General features: G+C 46.0%; 1 protein-coding gene across 6 annotated transcripts in view; it reads right to left on the bottom strand.

Annotated features, from left to right (window-relative positions):
• Positions 1-725: 725 nt before the first annotated feature.
• Positions 726-17,248, bottom strand: part of PRP4K (pre-mRNA processing factor kinase PRP4K) — a 1,306,928-nt gene continuing 1,290,405 nt past the window's right edge. For all 6 annotated transcript variants that reach the window (XR_011274234.1, XR_011274233.1, XR_011274232.1 and 3 more), the window contains one exon: positions 726-1,010. The gene's annotated coding sequence lies outside the window, so the exon portion shown is untranslated. The remainder of the gene's footprint in view (positions 1,011-17,248) is intronic.

The raw sequence follows: 17,248 nt of genomic DNA on the forward strand, positions 1-17,248 counted from the left end.
GGAGGGGCTTACCTTCAGGGGTAGTCATTCATATCATGAAGTGATTCATATCCAGTAAGCAGTCATGAAAACGGGTTGCTGGTGGTAGTGCCCACACACTGAGGTGGGGTGGGTATATTATGTTTAATGTACTGAGATCAAAGGACCGCAGAGTTAGAATATTTAGTGTGATGGACTCCACTGCCACAAACCTACTATATTGTTTCTTTACACAATTCCACAATCTACACGTTACACATCATGCATATACCTTCAGTCTCCCAACACTTGCACCAGCTACAACTGTGGTTCTGGTCCAGATTGAGAGTACACAAGATGGTTTACAAATGATATCCCCTATCTAGAACACTGACTTGCATTATAACAGGTGGTCAAGGATGTTGATCAGCTATATAGATCAATAAGAAGCATACTGTTCATTAAGAGTCTCCAATTGAAAAGCATCAGTTGGAGGTCTTCGCCAGTCAACAAGTGGTAATCCCAACCAATTTTAACTTTCATTGAAGAACAAAGGCTTTTATTCAAGTCCCCTTCCCCCGTTTCTCTTCATTTATACTTGTATTCCTATTCTATCTACAATGAAAGCCAACCTGAACATTTTCTTCTGTCAGTGTGACATTCCCACGTGTTTCGTATTCAATCATAAAATGTTTTTTATTTAACATGTAGATTCTTTACACCAACACACATGCTCACATGTAAAAATAATTTACTAGAAAACATACTAAACATTTAAAAGTGAGTTTATTGAATGAGTTTATGTTGTGCATTATTATAAACACACACTTTGGTCACAGTTGGATGTGCAGTAGATCAGCATCGTCAATCACCAGAGCGAAATCTTCAACATTCCACAGATCGATGCGCTTCACACAACTAGATGAATAGAGTTGTTTTGGTGAGAATTATGGTTTGAAGTAGCACCAATTTCAGCATTTAAATGAACTAATTTGTGTTCCAGTGTCCTTTTGAAAAATAAAAGGTTTGCTGATGGAACCAAGCCTCTTTCCCTACATTTGAAAGAAAAAGACAATGAAATAAATGCATCGGATATGGAAACGTATATTTAAGATTGATGCACATTCCGCCAATAAATCTGATAAAAGTACGATCTACAACATGCAACAACTGTACTCTTAGACACACTTTGTTAGAGTGGTAACTCAACAGCAACATTAAAACATAAAAATGCTGAAAATGTGACCTATGGAAGGATATTTCTAGTTTTTGGAAGAAAAATACATGACACCGCCCAGTTACTTGTTTTTGGGGTCTTTGGGGAGTAACCCAGAAATGTGTTCTGAAACAAATAACAAATAGGTTGTTTTAGAAATTCAACATGAAACATTAGTCCGAAAGAATTGAGCTACTTCAAGAATCTACTTTGACTATGGGCAGTAGAAACAATATTTGATATCTAAATGGAATGCATTATCAGAAAGGGGAAAAGGTTACAAATATTAAATCCAGAGACAGAAGCTTAGCAGAGAACGGAGGCTATCAGACCTTTGGATGGTTATAAGTTCCCTTGAAACAACTGGGCAGTGGTGTGTGGCCTACTGATATTCTAGGCAATATGAATCCCTTTTTAAGAAAAAGATGTAGAGAATCAACCACTTTACTGAAAATCAAGCCTTTTCATATGTTGTTTTTGAATAAATTGCAGCCCCGCACTAATGTACTGAAGGCCAGGAGAGAAAAAAAAATGTGTTTATTAGGTTTGGAAATTGATACATCTTCTGTAGCACCTGTGGTCCATTGACGAGCAGTCGAGTACACCCAAGACCATAGCCGAGGGCACACTGCCATAATTTCAAAAAGACTACTACTACATTGTGTGATTTTACACAAGATGAATAATACTACTATTCCATAGTGTCTGGTGTTTCTTCAAGTTCAAGCAATCATAGCTATCCCCATGCCACCTAAAGGATCTGTGACTCGGCAGAAAGGGAAGAATGCACCCATACCAATTAAACCTTCAAGGAATGTCAAGTTGCTCTCTTATTTGGGGTGTTTCAGACCATCAGAAATGTAAACATTTCCATATTGTAGCATTTGGTCTCATTGCTTTGCACAGAGAAAGAATTGAGAGTGAAAAGGACATTGAAATGTAAGTGGGAATTAGCCTCTCACTGTCTCAGAGAATGTGAGTGTTCCTGCCATGGTATTGTAGATCTGTTGATTCCCTAAAAGGATTCCCAGTGGAAAAGATAACTATGAAAAGGAAAGTCATTCTCATCATTAAAAGCCAATGCTTTGTGTGGGGACTGTTCTTGGGTGCAATGTTGTTAACTCTGCTGCTCTGGGCCTCCTGTTCATGATCAGGATGAATACTGGCTATATCATAAAACACATGCGAGTGACAACGCCACTGTGATCCTCAAAAGCCATGAGTGAAATGGACAGGAATTATACTACAAGGGGGGTGTGGCGGTGAAGGATGCACCTACCAGACATTCCCTGAAGCCCCTGCTGTTGGTCTACATTTAGTGGTGTCTGGACATGAAATTCAGAGGAGCTAAACATTTTGAAAGGCACAACTTATCAACATAGTATAAACATGCCAATTCTATCTTATTACACAGACCTAAGCCTAAAACAAACAATTATTCTCCCAACTGAAAAGCCATCTGTTTCCATCCACCACCTCTCATCCTCACTCTCATATTTCATTATGGGTGGCTCAGGGACATAACAATGACAAATGTTAAGCATGCACATTAATACACCCACAAAGTTGGCACACTATAAAATTGGCCTTTAAACACAGCAGTGTAAATTAATAGAATGCAAGGTTTGCTCTACGATTGTCTGGTGTTAAAATTAGACATGACCACAGAAAACTTAGGACTCACATTAGAACTGCAGTTCAGTCACAAGAAACTGCACATGTTCACAGCTTGTTTTAGTAAGATATGCACAGAAGAGGTTGCTTTCCACTATAGTGTAGTATTCAGTGATACTCATTAATGACTCCCAGCATTTCATTTTCTCTGAAGACCTGCATGGTATTCTCCAACTGGCTTTTCCACTCTTAACATAAACAGCTGTACCATGAATATGCTTCCTTAGAATGGTTTGTAGCTAGGAAGGGGTGGTGGTAACACAAGCCTGAAGATCAATGGGTAAAGGTGGGTAACTTGTTCTTCCCCTACTACACTATGCATGCAGATGTTGACACTTTGCACAGCTATGGGAAGTGATCCAAAGTCTGGGAAGAAGGCATCACAGATTCACTGTACCCTAGGCTATTGGCAGGCAACATGCGGCCCTCAATATCATTTGAACTAAAACTGCCATCTTAACTCATTTATGCTTGCTATGGCTGATGGGAGTTGTAGGACAACATTTTGAGGGCCGTTGGTTGCTCAGCAGTGCAGTCTATGGTCCCTTGTGGAATAAATGTCCAAAGAATAGTGTTGAGTGGATGTTTGCGGAAATACGAAAGCGACAACAGTGCATTATTGTAGGAATGTTTCCAAAGAAGGCAATGGTAATTCCATGTGATCCAAATGCAAGTGGACAAGTGTCCCATCCTATCGTGAGAACATGAAATACTCTCAGCCAATGAGAAGGCTCGGGAATGGGATGAAATTACCAGCGGTAATCCCCCTGCTCCAAGCCGCCTCGCGGTTGGAGGCGGCCATCTTTTCCCACCGGGAAACGAGGTAAGTGTGGTTCCCCTACTCCTCTCCCATCCCTCATCCACAGAATTCCCTCCACACGCCTAACCCCCACTTGCCTTCTTTAGAGTGCATTTAGGGAGCGGAAGTGCTGGGAACACTTCTGGCCCCATCGCGTCCGCTCCCGATCTACGACAGGCCATCATGGAAAGGAAGAAGGGACTATGTGTAATTCGTTCTCCAGTTTCCACGGAGGCCATTTTTTTTGTTTACTTTGTTCAATGCCACGATGGAAAGGGAAAACGGACTTCGTTTTCCCTTACCCGGCGGCCACTTTTTTATAAACAAATGTTTCAGAAGCAAAAATGCTCTTAGCACCCTGGTTTTATTGGCCGGGGTACTAATAACAATAAGGCCCGCGCAGGGGGGCACTTAACTCTTCAGGTAATGCCCCATGGCCTTCATTAAGGCCCTCGAGATCAGCATTGAAAATAACAATAATACAAACATAACAAAGATGAAGACTACAAGTCCCACTTGTTTCGAGTCTTTGGTAGTCCACATATGATACGGTAGGTTATTTATAACACACTTAATACCCAGAGGTTTCTAAGTGCGGACCCGGGGATCGAACCTGTGCTGCTCTGTATCGTCTTGCTTCCAAGGCGAGCATGTTGCACCTGAGCTATCCTCCCGAGACAAAGACTCCACAGATATTATTGGTTCCTGAGAAAAAATGTCTCCAAAATATCCAACCAACTGTCATGTCTACACAAATTATAAGTTACTCAACGTAGTGACTAACATACTCCTAGCCCATAGTCCCCTTTACTCCATAGTGTATGGGCGTCCCTCGCTAGGGACAGTAAACTGAAATTTTAATAATAATTGTCTTCCTCTTTAAATTCAGATGTGCGTTGGGCGTGGCCCTGGGAGCGTGTTGCTCCCTGTCTCTGCCCACTGGCGCCACTCCTCAGTCCCCTTTGACGCATCGACAATATTATGATTGCTTAATGACACTGAATGTTACTAGGGAGGATGGTAGGACGTATGGAGGAAAGGGGACTATGGACTAGGAGTATGTTAGTCACTACGGTGAGTAATTTATAATTACTCCTACGTCCCATCTCCTTTGCTCTATGCTGTATGGGCGATTACAACTGAATGCAGCCCTGGGGAGGAGAGCTGCCCCTCTGAGAAAACAAGTTCTTCAAAACCGCCTGGCCAAATGCTGCATCTGATCTGGCGCTGCAATCCAAGCAGTAGTGTTTGCAAAAGGCTGATGGGACAGCCCAAGTAGCTGCCTTGCTGAACGTCTACCACGGGACGTGTCTCTAGAAAGCCACTGCCGTTACCTTGGCTCTGATGGCCATGCATGCATGTTTGCTGGCAAAGGCCTGTGCTGCCCCTCATATGACTCCTTGATGGCCATCACCATCCACCTTGCTATGGAAGCCTCAGAGGCTTGAGAGCCTGGTTTTGATCTGCTGAAAGTGATGAACAAAGCATCTGATTGACAGAAGCTCGTTGTCCTGTCCAGATAAAATCTTAGCGCACGCTCGACAGCCAGACAGTGCAATAACTTCTGCGCCTACCTCTTTGGGTCCACAAAGAATGTTGGGAGTAACATCTCCTCGTTGAAGTGACAGGAAGAAACAACCTTAGGGAGAAATGCATGATGCGTCCTGAGCACCACGTTGTCCCGGTGAAAAGTGGTACAGGGCTCTGAATCTCGCTGATCCGGTGAACTGAAGTAAGGCCAACTAGAAGAGCAGTCTTAATGATAACTTGCCTGATGTCTGCTGACGCCATGGACTAAAAGGGTTTGTGTTCCAGGGTGCCCAGCACCACATTAAGGTCCCAGAGCGGGTGTGGGCGTTTGACAGGAGGATATAATCTGGTCAGTACCCGCCAAGTGTCTTTTAACCACCGGATTGGAAGAGAAGATGTAGTCTACGGTATTCTTGTAGGTCCCTATGGCCGCCAGATACGTATGTCAGGTGTCTACCTGCACACCTGAGGGAGCCAGATTCTCAGAGAAGGATAACACATCATCCAGTGAGCATGTCAGAGGATCAATCTTGTTTGTCTTGTCCCAGTGGCAGAACCTGGTCCACTTGCTTCTGTACTGACTCCTGGTGGAGTCGCTTCTTGCCCCCTGTACGATAGCCAGGTTGCCCAGTGACAAGTGTAGATGCTTCAGGGTGACCTGTTCAGGAACCAAGCTGCCAGGGCTAATTTCTGCGGAGTGGGGTGGAGGACTGTGCCTCCCTGCTAGGAGAGTAAGGGGGCTGATCCCAGAGGTAGGTGTACCAGAGGTTAGTCTGACAGCCGGAGGAGCTACGAGAACGATGGTCTTGTCGGCTACCATGGTGCCATCAGGATGAGTCGAAGGCTCCGTGACTCCCTGACCTTGCAGATGACCCTGTGAATCAGTGGAGTGGGAGGAAACGCGTACGCATTCATGTTGTGTCACAAGATCCGCAAACTGAGGGCACCTCCTGTTGTTCATGTGGCAAATAAGTCTACCTTAGGGTGACCATGCACATGGCAGATCCCCCTTAGGCCTTGGGCGTCGACTTTGTCAGGATTGATAAGGACTTGCATGTCTGAGAGCTATTCTTCTTTTTGTCAAGTTCTTCGTCCATGGTTCAGTGGAACAAGTCCCCTCACTCAAATGGCAGGTCTAGAATGCGCTCCTGCACATCAGAGTTAAACTTGGTCGCTGCCTTGAGCCAAGCTGTCATCATTTGAGGCGATACAAATCGCTCTACCTGCGGTGTCGATGCAACTGATTGTGGATTCCATAAGGTCTTGAGCGACGATTTTGGCCTCTGTCAATACGGCCCTGAAGCGCGCCTCACTATGCGCGGGGAGCTCTGGGAGGAAATCTGCAATCTCCCGCCAAAGCTTTGAATTCACTGCACACAGCATAGCATCAGCATTGGCCTGGCTCAGATGGAGCGTCACAGAGGAAATCTTTTTGCCGTAGGATTCCAATAGCTTTTCCTCCTTCCCTAGGAGTGCTGCAGTGGGTGCCGATGATTAAGATTTGGCTTGGATCAAAGGGAGGCCACAGTTTTAACCGATGAATGCGGTTGAGGGTGCACTGCCAGAATGAGGGAGTCCCCCTCCACCTGCGTGTACTTGGCATCGAGGCGTTTATTGGTAGGCTGCGTTGAGTGCGGCTTCACCCATCCCTTTTTGGCCAGGATTTCTACATTCTTCTGTAGAGGCATGTCTCTTCTTGTGACAGGGCGGATGGTCAGCACCTCGGCCAGAACCCCCACTTCAGGTTGCTCAACTTGTGGCTGCGGGATATACCAAGGAATTCTGCTACACCCGCCAGCCTCTTGTGGAAGGCCTTCGCTGACGAGGGAGTATCCTGTTCCTCGTTGTCGTCCATGTCACCTGCTGTGTCCTGCAAGTCGGGAGCTGTCAGTGGCGTGCTGGGTGTGGGCAGCTGTGGCGAGCCACAGCGACTGGCGTGAGTGCGGGGACCAAGGTCGGAGCCTGGGGTGGTGTCGAAGGGAGCATGTCTTTGATGACCCCCCTGAGGACGGTGATTTAATGAGGGTAAGGAACTTTTCGAAGAACCTATCCTCACAGGCGGGGAAGGGCCCGGGGTGTAAAAGACAGGCCTGGTGGTGGCTGTTGAGGTCTTGGGGGACTGTACCATCCCAGTGAAGGTGTGGTCAGGTATGATGTGGACCAGGTCACCGGAGCAGTCCATTCCCACCTAGACATGCGTTCACATGCCTGCTCTCCAGAATGAGGAGGTTCCGGGCAAACCACCATCTTGTCTGGCCTTACAGCCATTTTGGCATGCCCGGGCCATGTGCCTGCTGCGTTGGTGCTGGTTCTAGGACCCGGAAGGTCCCTCCCACTCGGGCGCTTCACTCGGAAGGAGTTGACCTTGCGTGGTTCGGAGGAGAACAGGGCACCTACCTTGGGCCTGATCTTCACGTAATTCTTCATGCCCTCTTCAGGTGATCTCCCGTACAGCTCCTTCCACATGGCCAAATGATTCTTGAGAGCTCGCGGGGTGAAGGATTCGCACGCAGAACTGCCGCCCCAGCTGTGGTCACGGCCAAGGCACCGGAGGCAGAGCGCATGGGGAAGGAACCCTTGCAGGCCGGACACCTGCTGAAACCCGCCATTGTTGACATGCGGCGGGGAGGAGCGTGGCACCAGAGGACAGTCTCTTCTCTGAGAATTGCTAGTAGGTAAACAGATGGATAAAAAACAGAAAGCTTTGGGAAAGAGCATGGAATTACAAGGCCGGAGGCCTAACCCAGGAGCCCTGGTGAATCAGTCCATTCCAGTCGATGTGGAAAAGAGGACTGTGGAGTAGCACTGGTGGGAGGAGTCAGGGGAGCACATGTTCCCAGGGCCGCGCCCCGACACATCAAAATTTAAAGGGGAAGACAATTATTTCTGGTGAAAAAGGTTCCGTTTCCCATCCCTAGCGAGGGACGCCCATGCAGTATAGAGAAAAGTGGACGGGGCGCAGGAGTAACATAGGAACTCCCATGAAACCCCCTCTTTCTTTGCTGCTTGAGCAGAAAGTTAAGTGTTTTGCTACTTTATCTTTACATGCTTTGTTATAAGTGTAGTGATTGATTGTGGTTAAGTTGTTCACAGCGCATGCTGGGGGGGTCAAGTTGCAGCAAAGCGCAGCGCTGACAGCAGCAGCGTGGCAGAACATTCTGCTTAGTTTCTTTAAGTGTGTGCGGTTGGCTGGCACCTCCAGCAACCGCAGTTACTGGCACAGGTGACAGGGGCACTACGGTCACAGATGTGAGCGGAGCGCGACAGAGACCTAGTTCTGGTGCTCCGTTACACGTTTGTGACCATTGGAGAGTAAATGTATATCATTGGGCAGAAGCTGGGAGCACTACTCACTGAAATCAACGCAGATCTATCATTCAGCACAATCTCTACAGATTGGACTGAAGAACGTGAGGCACAAATGCTTCACACAGCGCCCATGCTGGCTTAAGAGTGTATCGCCGCTTAGTATATGACAGGCTCAGTCCCCTGTAAAACCGGAGAGCTGAAATATCAGCAGCTGGACTCACCCACTACACACTAGTGTATTTTCTTGATGGGTACAGGCTCAAGACTCCTGGAAATACTTACACCCTCCCCCAATACCCAATGATCAGTAGCACCAGCAATGAGAGCAGGGCTCAGGTGAGCCAGAAAAGCAATGACCCCAACATGGGGCAAATTAATCAGAAAGCTATATGGGCAATGGGGATGGAGTACTGGTTAAAGTGGAGGAAATCAAGGGAATTAAACACAGGAGAGGTAAAGGAGGAAAAAAAATCAGCCCGTAAATAGACCCCCCCACCCCGGGTTATTCCACTGAAGATGAAGAGTGGCAAAAGTATAAAGGTGAAATCCACAGCGAAGAGTAGCAGGTGGCATGAGTCATCCAGTAGCTCAGGCGAAGAGGATGACGTCTGGCAAGAATCCTCTGAGGAGGATGTGGTGTTGATACCATCTTTGGATGAGGAACACCGGAAAGCGCAGAAGAAAAGAAAGGCTGAGGAGGATGATGTCGGAGGGAGTGACAAGTTCGACCCAGAGGCACTAATCCATCGCTGATCCTCAGAGTGGGAGCCACCGAAGAAGGTGGCGACCTATCTAAAGAAACGCCTTAGGGCGCTGATGGCGAAGGAAGTTAGGAGTAAGTTAAGGGCAGAATGCCCAAGGCCCTTCCTCCCCGATGGAACAGCTGACACACCCGAGATTGACGAAAAGATGGTCACCTTCATGGGGAAATATATGAAAGATGTGAGGAAGGGTCTGGACAAGTCTTGGCGTTCTTGCCAAGTCAAGATGTTGGACATCGTAGGCTCGCTCACAAAAATCCTTCAGATGGAAGAAGAGTCCCATGAAAAGAATGAATCAGTGGATCCAGTGATCTTAACCGGATGGGCACTGAGAGCCGTCTGCATGCTGGGCAATGCCAACTATGCAATTACTACCGAAAGGAGGATGTCGCTATTAGTGAAGATAGACCCCAAGCCGAGCGAGCTGGCAGTCTCAGAATCCATGGCAACTGCAAAAGGGAAGTTGTTCGGAGACGCCTTTATAAAAACTAACCATGTTTGTCAACTCGTACGCAGCCCTCGATAAGGCGCAAGCCTCGCTGAAGAGGGTATTAGGCAGACACATTTTCGGGAGGGCTGGTAGAGGCAGGGTCCGCTCTTCTAGCCGGTACCACTACAACAGGTCCTTTGGCGAGAGATGTCAATGGAGAGATCAAGAAGATCGGAAGCCCAACCCCTTCTTCCCCTCCCGTGGAAGTGGCAGAGAATGGTGACAAGGAGACAGCCAACAGAATAATTTAGTTGGAGGGCGAGTGATTTAAGACGCGCTGAAAGCACCGAAGAAGGTGGTGACCTATCTAAAGAAACGCCTTAGGGCGCTGATGGCGAAGGAAGTTAGGAGTAAGTTAAGGGCAAAATGCCCAAGGCCCTTCCTCCCCGATGGAACAGCTGACACACCTGAGCTTGACGAAAAGATGGTCACCTTCATGGGGAAATATGTGAAAGATGTGGGGAAGGGTCTGGACAAGTCTTGGCGTTCTTTCCAAGTCAAGATGTTGGCCATCGTAGGCTCGCTCGTAGGTGTTTCTTTAGGCTCGCCCACCTCCCGCTGTACGATGGAGATTGGCAGGTCATGTAAGCATATGGCGGTCCGTATCCAAAGATGCTTGGGTGTTGGACACAATAAAAGGTTTTCACATAGACTTTCACACAACACCAAAACAGTTTTGTCTCCCGAGACGTATGCAATCAAGCATAGAGGATCAACAACTTCTAGAGCTAGAACTGAGATAACTGGAGTGTAAAGCGTACATAGTTCAGGTAGCAGGTTCCTCTGTAGGGGGTTGTAAGCAATATGTTCCTAGTCAAAGGGAAAGTTGAGACCCATTATCAACCTAAGAGCCTTAAACAAATTTGTGGTGTACAGGCACTTCAAAATGGACATGATCCATCTCCTCGGGGACATATTAATACAGGGGGACTGGATGGCCAGGATAAACCTCAAGGGCGCCTATTTGATGGTACCCATAGCAGAGGAGCACCGGAAATTCCTGAGGTATCTCTGGGGAGAGAATACATGGAAATTTGGTTGCATTCCGTTCAGCTTGGCGTCGACTCCATGGTGTTTCGACAAACTGATTAAACCTGTGGTGACTTAACTGAAAGAGCAGTAGGTTTGTATCATAGTATACCTGGACGATTTATGCCTCATGCGCCAGGACAAGGAAATGCTCAAAGGGCAAGTGAACAGAGCTGTAGAGCTGCTCCCGAGTCTGGGGTTTCTAAACAACTGGAAGAAATCATGTGTCCACCCTGAACAATGAATGGAGTTTCTAGGGTTTGTGATCATTTTGACCCAATGGTCTCTCAGTTTACCGATAAACAAGGTAAACGACATCAAGAAGCAGATCAGACAGACACTGTCAAAGAGGGAAATATCAGTTCGAGAAAATGCCAGACTGGTGGGGCGATTGGCCTCGTCAATTCAGGCTTCATTTCCGGGTCCATTACATTACAGAGCACTCCAGAGACTGAAGTTCCAACATCTCAGGAGGGGTGTGTCATATGAGCAGAAGGTCCCGGTTTCCCGAGGTGAGATAGGAGTTGGGATGGTGGCTCCAAAACATGGATGCATGGAACGGAAGAGCTATATTTGGCTCATCCCCAGACCTTATTATAGAATCTGATACCAGCATATAGGGCTGGGGAGCCTCGTGTGGGAACCTGTCGACAGGGGGCAGGTGGTCGGATCAGGAAACACCTCTACATATAAATTGCCTAGAACCTCAGGTAGGGTCCTTCGCTGTACAATGGTGGACTCAAGAGAGGGCACAATGTTGTGTGCTACTCAAAATGGACAATGTGTCGGCGGTCAGGTATATAAACAGATTGGGTGGCACAAAGTTCAGAATGTTAGCATAAATAGCAAAAGAGTTTTTGCACCTCTGTCTTCAGAGACAAGTATCAGTGACAGTGGAATACCGGCCGGGTCGATTGAACGAGGTAGCCGATTGGAACTCCAGATTCATCAGGGATGCCAGCGACTGGAAGCTTGATGAGGTGGTGTTCCAAGAACTGATGATTCGTTGGGGGCCGTGCCAGATCGACCTTTAGGCATCAAGGTTGAACAACCAACTACATCGGTTTTTCAGTTGGAGGCCAGACTCGGAACCAGAAGCAACAGATGCTTTCCTTCAATTGTGGGGGCAGGACACATGTTACGCATTTCCCCCGCTTTCGATGATCGCAAGAACCTTAGTTCAGGTGAGGAGGCAGAAAGCCTCGCCGATTCTGACCCCACTGGATTGGAAAGGGCAAGCCTTGTTTTAGTGTGTGCTGGAACTAACTCACAGCAACCCAGTAGTGCTACCCAGACACAAACCCATCATACGAGACCCAGTAGAAGGCACACATCCACTAATGCAGTCAGGCAAGCTCAATCTGATCGCCTGGGCTATTTCAGGTGATCTTGGATTAGGCAAGGCTTATCGAGCGAGGTTGAGCTCATCAACAAATCTTGGGCACCAGGAACACAGAGCATACAGGTCCGCGTGGACGAAATGGTGCAGTTGGTGCGTGGAAAGCGACGTTCATCCCAATGGAACAGATGTAGTATACACTGGGCTTCATTACGAGTTTGCCTGTTCAGAAACAAGGGTGCCGGCAAGCTTATGGGTCCACCGGACCCGTAATGGGGCCCATTGTCAATTATCTGGCTCAGATGGCAGCGCAAGGGAAAGCGTATAGGACCATTAATGCAGGTCATTCCAAGTTGGAAGGGGTACCGATAGGAGAGCACTCATTGATATGCAGGCTGTTAAAAGGGGTAAGAATGACTAGATCCCCCAGGGAGAAATACAATCAGCTGTGGGATCTAGACTCAGTGCTGAGAAGGTTTCTCGCCTGGCCAGAAAATACAGAGCTATCTAGGAAAGCGACACTGCTAAACTCACTATGCTCTTGTGCCCGCTATCGTCCAAGAGTATCAGATGTCAGGGCTGTAGAGGTGAATAAGAAATCCTTATCACCGAATGGGGTGACATTTCTCATAGCGAATACGAAAACAGGGTTGAGATCAATTACATACAACGAATTCCCAGGTCAGCCTAAGTTATACCTGATTAGATGCCTAGCAGTTTATGAGATCACCCGTGACGTGAGATTTACAGGAGTATCACAACTACTGATAGCCTTGTGCATGCCACATGGCGCGATATCACCATCAGATGGCTAAGATGGGTGATGGGCCAGGTCGGTATCAATGTGCATTGATATGGGGCTCACTCAGTGAGGGGAGCTAAGGCCACTAAAGCATTCAATGTAGGGGCCAGATTGGAGGATATCATGAGATCTGCTGTTTGGTCTAATGAAGCTACCTTTAAGACCTTTTATTTCAAACCAATTGAGCAGATGGCAACGCTGGTGGTAGGTAAGCTTTGAACAAGCATATTCCAAGCCTCCAGTCTTGACATAGAATTCAGATTTTCAACACATTTGTTCCAGAAAGTCATAATTCTATTAAAGTGACAGAGGCAAAGGATTATCCCACCCTCACAATCGTGTTGAGCTATGTATGTAACTGTGCTATTATGGTTACTGTTGTCATAATCGCATGTTGTAAGCTATCACACGATCCCACCTTGTCGATATGGTACACTGAAACGTGTTTTTGCTATACTATGTCCCATCGCAAAGAACAAGCCAGCGGGAAGCGGATGGTCAGAAAATCGTCTGGGAATTACGCGTCTACCGGTTGGGGCGAATGATGAGACCAGCAAAAGAAAGTGGGAGTTCCTATGTTTATGTGGCGACATGACAGTTGATCAGACATTTTGGACACATGTTTTCTTAGGAACCAATAATATCTGGACTACCAGAGATTTGAAACAAGTGGGACTTGTAGTCTTCATCTTTGTTATGTTTGTATTATTGTTAATTTCAATGCTGCGCGAGAAGTAAAGTTATGGGAAAAAGCATAATTTTTGTGCCTCCGTGTCTTTAATAGAATTATGACTTTCTCGAATGAATGTGTTGAAAATCTGAATCCTCTCACCAAGAGGAATAGGCCCTGAGAAACAAAGCAAAGATCGCTAAATTCAATTAAGTAACAGCTTTTCAAATGAAGTTTGGTTTAGTACTTAAAAGTCCCTTGCATGCAAGTAAAGGTCTAGAAATATCACTGTAAATTTCTTGAATTTCCCATACGTTTCTTTTTATTAAACATTTCAAATTAAATTAAGGACAAACAGCAAGAGCTCTAAACTGATTCAGCAAGGGGATGATATGAACAATTGGTTAACAAAATATATAAATCTCATTGTGAAGGGATCTAAGATGTGTTAACATTAAGAAGAAAATAGCTGTTACAATACTTTGTACAACAATGTAAAAATACATACTGTGCGGCTAAAACTAGGGAAATTGTAAGTCAGAAAAAGGGTAGAACCAGGTCTGTCGTACTAGCAGATTATCCATAAAGTAGATAACTTTGTGACCAGCCCAATCTGCAGGAGGGCACAATTATGGCCCACACGAGGGGGACGTGGATCCTCCTCATCAAAGCCGAAAGCAACATCTTCAAGCCATGTCTGGACACTCAGCCAAAGTGCTGTGTACCAAGCAATCACCTACTAATGCCTGGCCAACAACAAAAAGCCCATAAATTCTTGCAAATCATTTGCACCTCACCAGTTCACCCCAGCAGCGGAGAGGACATACACTTTCCTTCTGCAATGTTTAACAGCATGTTAACTACCTGTAAACAAAGTCTCTGAATTGAGGGGCAAACCAAACAAGCAACAGAAATAAGCTCTCTGCTCTTTAAATGGCAGAAAAGATCGAGCATTTCTGAATAAATCTTGAAACGACTAGCAGAGGTATCATCAAACTGACAAAGCAACTTGAAATGTATCAATTTGTGCTTCTAGTTATAAGAGATCTTTTTAATCCGGTGCCATACATTGAGCTACTGATCCTCCTCAAAATAGGCCCCTAGACATTGTTCTCAAGATTCCTTGCAGCATTTTCCATATCCACCTGCCATCTGTAAAGATGCCACATTTAAAGGAGATCAACATTCACTACCCCATGGCACCTATCATCAGATGTGAGGGCTGAAAAGAGATACAAAGATTGGGGAACGCCGGTAGGTAAGAGATCTGGGCCAGCTTTAATTGAATGTACTAAAAGATATCCAGCACTGTCATGCCCCTTTCTCCTTAAAGGATACCCAAGTATAACAATACCTGCTCTCTCTAGATCTTTATATATAAACCGTAATGTATGAATGTGTGTATGTTTGTCTGGCTACAAATCCACACTGTTGAACCCCTGTCTAACACATTTTGCACGGATTCCTCTTTTGTCTGAGGCAAGATCATAGTCTACGTTTGGATGCAAAAATCTTATATGCAAAACATGTTTTGGATGTGTGTCTGTATGTTAGTCGGGCTACACAAATCCACACCATTGAACTCACTGCTACTAAATTTTGCATGGATTCCTTATTTGTCTGGGGCAAGATTGTAGTCTATGTTTGGATGCAAAACATTCCGTAGACGCCCTCATTTACTGATGCTCACCCCAATTCAATAGAGTAGGTACTAGAAGGAGGCAAAATTTGGAAAAGTGTCTGAAGCAAAATGTTCAATGTGTTGGCTATTCCTTTGAAATCTATTACTACTGTATACAGTTCTAAAGTGTTTATGAAAGCATTTTTAAAGGGAATTTAACAACATTACAATTTATTGTATCACTAGTAACACTACACATTCAACCTATATGTAAGCTGGCAAGCTATTAACTGAGCTACATCGACATACAACGAGCAAGATCTTGGTAATATCATCCCACTACAACATCTGTTCTGTATATATCTCATCACAACACGACACAACATGACCAGGGTGCACCGGAGGAGCCCAGGGATCTATGCCTGGCGCTCCCTTCCCACGCTGCACTTGTGGTCATAGCCTTAATTCCCTTAGCCCATCGGGGTTAGTAAGTTTATTTTGAGACCAGGAGTTGGGACAGCAAATCTACCGGGGACACAGTGGAACGCATATCCACTTTAAAAAAAAAAAAAAGCAATTGGCATGGAGGGGGGGGGGGGGGGGGATGTGTTACCATGGAGCTCCAACCATATGCTGTACCTTAAGATGTAGTTATTTCCATCTGAACCAAGCAGATGGGACAGTGCTTTATGGAAAATCTGGCTGCAACCTCGGGATACTTGTGAAACCGGTATTAACGCTTATTACTGGGGAGATTGTAGGGCGTCCTCATCTCTCCATACTTGCGTCCATACTTGATTTCTATGACAACCCTTACATACTAAATCGGACAGACGCTACATTTTGTCCTATAGACAAACTATATTTGTATACAGTCACGCTCCTGACGGCAAGCTTCTTAATTACTGTGATTATTACAATCACTCTGACAACACTCTTGCTTCACAGGAGCATCTCTCCCACACCACAGACAAGCGACCCTGCACCAGATGGCAACAGCCTTAAGAAATTGAAGATTGACAGAAAATTGCCAACCGTCCTCTGGAACGACATGGGATTAAATCCCCCAGACATACTACTAGTGCCTTGATAAAGACACTTCGGGGTTGAAACACGTGTTGGCTGACCACCCTCTATCTAAATACGTGTACATTCAAGGACAATTAAAATCAAATGTTAAGACACAGCAACCAGCGTGAGATCCTCATTATTTACAAGGGTCTAATATATCACATGTAACTGCAGGGTAACCAGGACCTCCTTGTACAAAATTACCATAAAGGCCATTGGGTTTGCCCCTTCCTTCCTGTGACCTTGCAAAGAACAACAGAAAAAGAACCACAAACACACAGAGCTCAGCACAGGAGGGTTCATATTCTAGAACCCACTCCCTCCTTCCTGTATATTTATATACATACAGTCACGCTCCTGACTGGGAAGACGGCAAGCTTCTTAATTACTGTGATTATTACAATCACTCTGACAACACTCCTGCTTCACAGGAGCATGTCTCCCACACCAAGATGAAGGCGTTCCGACACCACTCCGTACTGCGCATGTGCAGCGTCACTACGACGACCGATCAAAACTTGCTACGCTGGCAGTCCCTCGCACAGACGTGACATTGATTCCTAACACAAGCAGTTTGTGCAGGTAAGCCCACAGAGTCTTCGGCATTCATGTTCTGGGATGCCTTAGCGTACAGGCTAATAAGATCACCCGACTTGGATACCAGCTGGCTAATTTCGCCAGGGGATTTATAGATGGACGCTACTAATATACATCTGCTGAACAAGAATATTCGTCTCATTTGAGGGGAATGTATGGTTATAAACACCTATTTGGCGCGTGATAATCTAGGCGCCCTTATACAGCGCTGGAGAACATGAGACATGCATGTCTTTTTTAATACAGTCGGTTTAAAACGACACTGTTTCCTCTTCCTTTACAGTGTCACGTTAAGGTAGAGAGGACTGCCTGTAACCATTTACTATACATACCCTTGGGTTAATAAAAATCTCCAACGGCGGGCGGGGGGTGGGATGAGTAC

This window comes from Ambystoma mexicanum, chromosome 5p (genome assembly GCF_040938575.1).
Source record: "Ambystoma mexicanum isolate Mex_15411 chromosome 5p, UKY_AmexF1_1, whole genome shotgun sequence".
Classification (NCBI taxonomy): Eukaryota; Metazoa; Chordata; class Amphibia; order Caudata; family Ambystomatidae; genus Ambystoma; species Ambystoma mexicanum.